The sequence below is a fragment of the Carassius carassius genome, chromosome 13 (genome assembly GCF_963082965.1).
Source record: "Carassius carassius chromosome 13, fCarCar2.1, whole genome shotgun sequence".
Taxonomy (NCBI): domain Eukaryota; kingdom Metazoa; phylum Chordata; class Actinopteri; order Cypriniformes; family Cyprinidae; genus Carassius; species Carassius carassius.
The window spans coordinates 15,965,749-15,974,484 of NC_081767.1; positions in this window are offsets into that span (position 1 = coordinate 15,965,749).

Below are 8,736 nucleotides of genomic sequence, written 5' to 3' on the forward strand. Positions count from 1 at the left end.
CCCATTGGATTTAGGTGAGAGCCTCCCGGCTAGACAACCTTACCTTTTCCGTCTTTTGGCCAGCAAGGCTTAACTGTTCGATGCCGGGAGCTAAGCTCCTGTCGGACGAAGGTAAGAGCCTCCCGGCTAGACAACCTTTTCCGTCCTTCAGCCAGAGAGGTTTACCCATTCAATGCCGGGAGCTTAGCTCCTATCGGACGTCGGTCAGAGCCTCCGGGCTAGACAAACTGACCTTTTCCATCCTTTGGCCAGCGAGGCTTACCCGTTCGATGCGAGTGTTCCCATCGGACGCTGGCGAGAGCCTCCTGGCCAGACAACCACTACCATTCCACGTGGTCTAGGTCGCAAAACCGATCTACCCAATAAACAAGCCGTCCGATGCCGAAAGTACCAAACACACAAACAAACCCTCCTTCCATCCTACGGTCGTCGAGGCTTACCCGTCTCATGCTGTGAGTAGCGAACTCCCATAAGACGTCGACGAGAGCCTCACGGCCACACAAACGTACCTTTTCCATCCTATGGCCTGCGAGGCTTACACAGTGGTTTCCGGGAACAGGAAGTCCCTGTTGGATGCTGGCGAGAGCCTCCTGGCCACTTAATGTTACCTCTTCTGTCTCACATCCGGAGAGGTTTACCCGTACGATGCGTGTGCTCCCTTCGGACGCCGCCAAGAGCCTCCTGGCCAGACAACCTTTATCTTTCCATTCTACGGTCAGCGAGACTTAACCAGTTCGATGCATGTGCTGCCTTCGAAACGTCGGTAAGAGTCTCCCGGCCACGCAACTTACCTTTCCATTTGACGGCAGGCGAGGCTTAACTGTCTGATGGTACGAGTCTCGACCTCTCGCCAAATCCTGCAAAAAAAAAAAAAAACCCTCTCAGCTATCCTCACATCTTTTAACCCCGTCTGGCGAGGCTTACCCGTCTGATGCGTGCGCTCCCTTCAGATGTCTGGCGAGAGTTCTCCCAGTCGGGTCTATACTTGCCGGCCACAAAGCGAGTCTCAACCATCCGATGCCGTGAGTTGGGATCTCCCTTCGGATGTCGCCAGAGTCCTCCTTGTCGGCCAGCCCAAAGCTTTTTATCTGCCAAACCGAGACGACCCAGATGTCTGTCATCCTGAGTCTCAAATCTCCAGTCGGAGGCTTCATGGGCCCTCTCGGTCAGCCTTAGGCCCTTCGCCCACTGAATAGCAGGGGCTATCAGCCAGTAGGGCCCGTACGCCGACACCGTGACCTATTCTCGGGCACCACAACCAAGCTGCTCCTCCTCATCGGCCGGTAGGGCTCACCCTTCCAACGCCACAAGCTCCCGTTTAGCATCGGCTCGAGCCCTACCGACCGGGCGCCCACAACCACGTAGTTCACTACCTGCAGCCGGTAGGGCCTACCCTTCCAACGCCAAAGTCGCCTCCACAGGAGTACATAGGACCTTCCGGCCTGCCAACGAGACGACTTCTCAGAAAATAAAAATCAGCCCCCGCCAGTACTCTATGCTGTTTTTGGGGGGGGGCGTTCTTTAAACTGGCGGCTGTCCTCTTGTACATTTGCTTTTTGGGGGGTACTCTAGGTTCAGGCCATTCCCGAGCTCGGAGCCCTTCCCCGGACAGCACGCCAAATATGCATACCATACCTCAGCTAATTATATGTAAGCGTGAACTAGTGAAATGATGTTTTTATTAACAAGATTCGGGAGGAGCGCATCAGATACTTAGCCTAATCGACACAGGTGGACCAAAATCAAGTAATCAATCCCATAGTATAAATATCGCTGACTTACCTCTATCCATTGACGGTTTATCAGCATCCCTCCTCCACCCCATCTCCTCACTTTGAGTTCACTTTATAAATAGACGGTGAAGGGGGGGTACTCTAGGTTCAAGCCATTCCCGAGCTCTTAGCCCTTCCCCGGACAGCACGCCAAATACGCTTACCATACCTCAGCTAATTATATGCAAGCGTGAACTAGTGAATTGTTACAGTCTGATGGTTAAGGCTTAGTGGCATGTCACCTAAGGAAATTTAATGATTTAAGGAATCTTGTTTTATGCCAGGAAAAACAAACAAACAAACAATAATATAAAGTGAATTCTCAATTATGCAGTTATTTAGGATGATCCTAGGGTTTGACAAGTTGAATGACTGAATGAAAGAATAAACAAACAAATAAATACATACATGAATACCTATCTACCTACTGACAGTGTGAAAAATAAATAATTTCCAGTGAGAAAAATCAATATTGAAGGCTTTGCAGATTATCTTCTACAACCCGAATTCCGGAAAAGTTGGGACGTTTTTTTAATTTTAATAAAATGAAAACTAAAAGACTTTCAAATCACATGAGCCAATATTTTATTCTCAATAGAACATAGATAACATAGCAAATGTTTAAACTGAGAAAGTTTACAATTTTATGCACAAAATGAGCTCATTTCAATTTTGATTTCTGCTACAGGTCTCAAAATAGTTGGGACGGGGCATGTTTACCATGGTGTAGCATCTCCTTTCCTTTTCAAAACAGTTTGAAGACGTCTGGGCATTGAGGCTATGAGTTGCTGGAGTTTTGCTGTTGGAAATTGGTCCCATTCTTGCCTTATATAGATTTCCAGCTGCTGAAGAGTTCGTGGTCGTCTTTGACGTATTTTTCGTTTAATGATGCGCCAAATGTTCTCTATAGGTGAAAGATCTGGACTGCAGGCAGGCCAGGTTAGCACCCGGACTCTTCTACGACGAAGCCATGCTGTTGTTATAGCTGCAGTATGTGGTTTTGCATTGTCCTGCTGAAATAAACAAGGCCTTCCCTGAAATAGACGTTGTTTGGAGGGAAGCATATTTTGCTCTAAAACCTTTATGTGACCTTATAGAGTCTATCAAACACTCTCTATACTACTTAAATCAAATTATAAAATATTCAGTTCAAAAGGGCTACCTGGTTTCACGCAAGCCACCCTAATTAAAGGACGCAGATGGAAGCTGGTATGTCAAAAAATATATACATTTATTTATTTCACAATAGTTCAATTATATAAACAATTTTTAAAAGACAACTGTTATACTTTATGAAACTTCCCTCAATCAAAACACCAAATGGTTAAGGGCGTGCACGGAGTTTCCCTCCTGAGACGTGTCAGAATTTAAAGCACACCACACGTCACTTGTAATGAATAATTTAAGAATACACAGGTAAAACAACCCAATTAATATATCACACGTGATTCACAGCAATATTCCCTCTTCACTTCACACACACACCACTGCAGGCGTTTGTCTCTTTGGAAAACTACACATCACCCTATTATTTCAATTAGAGAACCTCACATTGTATATACAAGTTATCAGAGAGAGTTAAAACAGAGCAAAAACAAACAATGTAAAACGCAAGACCCGCACTCTCCCTCTCCTCTCATCCCCTAGGGCGTTCAGCAAACGGTAGTATAAAATATGGTAGGCAGTTTGTATAGCTAAAACTAAACAGGAAAAACAGTGACTGGACACACGTCCTGAATAGCAAACAAATGTTTGCACAATGCGTCTTCACCACAATCTCACGGTGTTACTGTGACAGAAGATACAAAAATCAATATACCAAGCTTTTACGATCATTCACCACATTTCATAATCTAACTTGGTACCTGCAACAGTTTGCCCAGAACAACCGTTTTGTCCACTGGTCAATCTCCAGCCTCAAGCAATGACAACAGCACTGATTTGAACCATCGATCCTGGTGCTTTCATTCCCCACGCTGTACCGACACACTATGCTGGAATGCTAGCTTAGCTTAACGCTCTGTGACTACGTCACACTAAATAGCTGGATGAGCAATGACGCGCTCTGAGTTGGTATCTACTGGGTCCTAATGTCCTACATCTTACATTCACCCCCCTCGTAAAAATGTCACTGTCCCGGTGACAGAAACAAAATAAGGTCAACACCAGGGTCTAAACACAGCATGTAATGCATTGACTGTAGGGTGAGTTATAACCTCCTCCCCACCCTCCTCATTTCTTACAGCCGCACGAGGGAGATGAAAACGATTAGAGTGCTGGCCTGCTATTAGCCGTGTAGTTCGTCGAGTTGGTTGGATTGATGCTTGTTCTTCTTCCTCCGATCTACCACACTCAAGGTCTTGACTCAATTCCATAGAATCGGAACTTAGACGAGCAGGTTGTTAGTTTAGTTGCCCAGACAACAACGGGGCTGCAACACATCTCTGCCTTTCTGAATCATGTGGATTCAACGGTGCACACATCCCCAAGTCAAATTCCTCGTCTGTACTAGGGTCAGGGCTAAGTACTACATCCCCCTTGGGCACCTCTCCAAATAACTCCACCTCAATCGCACATGGGTTCGGGGAGCCTAAATGGATTGGCAATGGGCGCAATTCTTGTCGATGGATAGTCCGCTCTGGGCCTGACTGACCCTTGGGTTTGATTTTGTATAATGACCCAACCTCATCCAGACATCGCACTACTTCATATACAACAGGCTCCCACTGGTCTTGGATTTTATGGCGACCAGGGGGGTGACTTCGCCTATACACAAATGAGCCAATCGGCAGAATTGGCAATGAGACTGAACGATGTTGTGCTCGAGAAGCAGCTGCAGCTTCCAATCGAGTTCGCGCTTTAAGATAGGTTGATGTTAAACGCGTCTGATGTTCTCTAACCCAATCTTCTACTGTCCCACCCGATGTCACCTCCTCAGTCCCCTCCTCAGTTTGTCCCAGAAGCGAATCTATAGGGAGAAGAGGCTTTCTTCCAAACATCAACTCATAGGGAGAGAATCCTGTGGAGCTATGCACTGAGGTGTTATAGGCATACAACAACTGAGGCAAATGATGAGGCCATCTCTTTTTCTGTTCTGGGGGTAAAGTGCGGAGCAAATCGTGCAATGACCGGTTGAAGCGTTCACATTACCCATTTCCTTCTGGATGGTAAGGGCTAGTTCGTGACTTCTCAATTCCATACAACTGGCAAAGGCGTTTCAGTAGCTCTCCCTCAAAGTTTCGTCCTTGATCTGAATGGATCCGTTTTGGGACACCATAGGTATAAAACCATCGTTCCGTAAGAATTCGAGCGACCGTCACAGCTCTCTGGTCAGATGTAGGATATTCTTGTGAAAACTTAGAAAACACATCGGTCACAACGAGGAGGTTCTCTCTACCATCACTGGCTCGTTCAAGCGTGGTAAAATGGCCACAATCTCTAGGGGTCTAGAAGCAAGCAGGCTGCCCATAAAAGTTCTCACCTTTGGCTGTACAGCTTTGGCTGTCAGGCACCTAGTACATTCTTGACACCAACGTTCAATATCTTGCCGCATAAAGGGCCAGTAACAGCGTTGACGTACAAGGGTGGTAGTACGTTCCACCCCTTGATGACCATGATGGTCATGAAGATTAGTCAGTTACAGATAACAGCTGTAACACTTCCTCTCTACCCCCTGGGACATGACTTCGTCGATACAATACTCCCTGATGTTCTTGGATTCTATTCCACTGGCGAACCATTTCCAGGACTGCTGGAGATTCCTTGGTCCGCTCCAAAGCTGAGGGGACTCCACCACGTTTCCAATACACCAAGAAAGCCTGTATCACTGCATCTTCTGCCTGTAACACTTGCAGGTCGGCTTTACCTCTTGCTGGAGCTGCCTCAATAATAGATGTAACAGCAGAACACTGCTGATGATGTTTAATGCAAGCTTGTTCAACCTCTTCAGGAACCGTGATACCAGGAGCGACTTCTCCCATAGAACATGGCAGCGGGGCAGGAGGCAAGCGAGAGAGTGCATCTGCATTCTTATTAGATGTACCAGGTCTGTACATCAGGGTGAAATCAAAAAGTGCCAGCTGTGATGCCCAGCGTTGTTCTACAGCACCCAATTTAGCTGTACGGAGATAGCAAAGAGGGTTGTTGTCTGTGAGGACTGTAAATTTAGAGCCAAGAAGATAGTCTCTAAATTTTTCTCTTACCGCCCATTTGAGTGCAAGCAGCTCTAATTTCATAGCTGAATAATTTGTCATATTCCTCTCAATGTCAATGTCAATGTCACCTTTATTTATATAGCGCTTTAAACAAAATACATTGCGTCAAAGCAACTGAACAACATTCATTAGGAAAACAAGTGTCAATAATGCAAAAATGATAGTTAAAGGCAGTTCATCATTGGATTCAGTTATGTCATCTCTGTTCAGTTAAATAGTGTCTGTGCATTTATTTGCAATCAAGTCAACGATATCGCTGTAGATGAAGTGTCCCCAACTAAGCAAGCCAGAGGCGACAGCGGCAAGGAACCGAAACTCCATCGGTGACAGAATGGAGAAAAAAACCTTAGGAGAAACCAGGCTCAGTTGGGGGGCCAGTTCTCCTCTGACCAGACGAAACCAGTAGTTCAATTCCAGGCTGCAGCAAAGTCAGATTGTGCAGAAGAATCATCTGTTTCCTGTGGTCTTGTCCTGGTGCTCCTCTGAGACAAGGTCTTTACAGGGGATCTGTATCTGGGGCTCTAGTTGTCCTGGTCTCCGCTGTCTTTCAGGGATGTAGAGGTCCTTTCTAGGTGCTGATCCAGCATCTGGTCTGGATACGTACTGGATCCGGGTGACTGCAGTGACCCTCTGATCTGGACACAGACTGGATCTGGTGGCCACGGTGACCTCGGAACAAGAGAGAAACAGACAAATATTAGCGTAGATGCCATTCTTCTAATGATGTAGCAAGTACATATGTTGTTATGGGAAGTGTTTCCGGTTCCGGTTTACCTAATTAATGCAGCCTAAAAATCCTTTAACGGATTTGGATAATAAAAGCATATTAGTATGTTATGTGTATGCCAGGTTAAAGAGATGGGTCTTTAATCTAGATTTAAACTGCAAGAGTGTGTCTGCCTCCCGAACAATGTTAGGTAGGTTATTCCAGAGTTTGGGCACCAAATAGGAAAAGGATCTGCCGCCTGCAGTTGATTTTGATATTCTAGGTATTATCAAATTGCCTGAGTTTTGAGAACGTAGCGGACGTAGAGGATTATAATGTAAAAGGAGCTCATTCAAATACTGAGGTGCTAAACCATTCAGGGCTTTATAAGTAATAAGCAATATTTTAAAATCTATGCGATGCTTGATAGGGAGCCAGTGCAGTGTTGACAGGACCGGGCTAATATGGTCATACTTCCTGGTTCTCTCAGTAGGTCTAAGCCCACGGCTTGCATATGCGAGTGGCCGACGTTGCCCTCCTCCCTGTTCCTGGGACAGGACTGCCCCCAGCCCCAGATTGCTAGCCTCCACTTCTAGAACAAATGGTCTAGTAAAATCTGCATACCCCAATACTGGGGCCCCAATCAGTTTCTCCTTAAGCAGATGGAATGCCTGTTCGCAACTCCAGTCCCAGTGATCACTCCACGAGCTATTTGGTCTGGGCCTAGCTCTTTTACCGGAAGGCTGCAACTTTGCTATTAATTTGTGGAGAGGGGCAGCATACTTTGCAAAATCTTCCACAAACCTCCTATAATAAGAGGCAAAGCCCAAGAAAGAGCGCAGTTCTACGACAGTAGATGGAGTTTTCCACTCTTTAACAGCACTGATCTTGTCGGGATCAGTGGCGACACCAGATGCGGAAATGACATGACCAAGGTACTTTACCTCTGGCTGGAAGAAGTGACATTTTCTGAGCTTAAGTTTCAAGCCATTCTGTTGCAACCGATGTAACACTAGCTCCAACCGCTCCAGATGATTCTGAAATGATGAAGAAAAAACAACCACATCATCCAAATATAGGAGGAGGGAGTGAAATCGTTCATCTCCAAAGATGCGCTCCATCAATCTCTGGAATGTTGATGGTGCATTACAAAGGCCGAATGGCATACGCTGAAATTCAAACAGACCAAAAGGTGTACAGAAAGCGGTCTTAGCTTGATCCTTCTCGGCTACGGGGACCTGGTTGTAACCACTCGCCAAATCCAATGTAGAAAACATGCAAGCACCAGTCAGAGCATCCAAAGATTCCTCTATGCGTGGAAGGGGGAACGCATCTTTCCTGGTTTTCGCATTTAATTGGCGATAATCAACGCACAGGCGAATTGACCCGTCCTTCTTCTTGACCACCACAATGGGGGAGGAGAAGGGGCTACAACTCACCCGCACCACCCCCTGCTCTACCAAATCTTGGATATGAGCCTTCACAAGGTCATACTGGGAGGGAGGGAGTCGTCTATAACGTCGGCGAATAGGTGCATTATCTAGCAAGGGAATCTCGTGCTCTATCAAGTTTGTGCATCCTAAATCCCCATCATTCTGACTGAAAACCACACTATACTTCTCCAACAAAGCCTTAGCATCTTCCTGTTCTACCTCTTCTAGATTAGGCCATGATATATTGGCCAGACCAGGGACGGTGCGATTCACTACCTCAGCTGACTGAATGAACACGGTAGGACTTTCACAACTCTCTTCGCTGCCAAAAATTAGAGACTGGCTATGGGGACATACACTAACCATTTGAAGTCTACCTAAAAAAGTATGGGATCTTAACCACCTGTCCTGAGTACCTATATTAACCAATGGGACATAAACCTGCCCCTCACCAATAGTTACCAAGGAAGATGGAATCAGGAGGTCTGCAGGTAGTTGCCAGTCGCCTATCCCTGGAGGTTCTAAAAATGCAGCAGGAATAAGCGAACCAACTCCCTGTCTGCACAAGGCTGGGACTAGCTTAAATGACCCAGAGGGAACACAAATGGAGG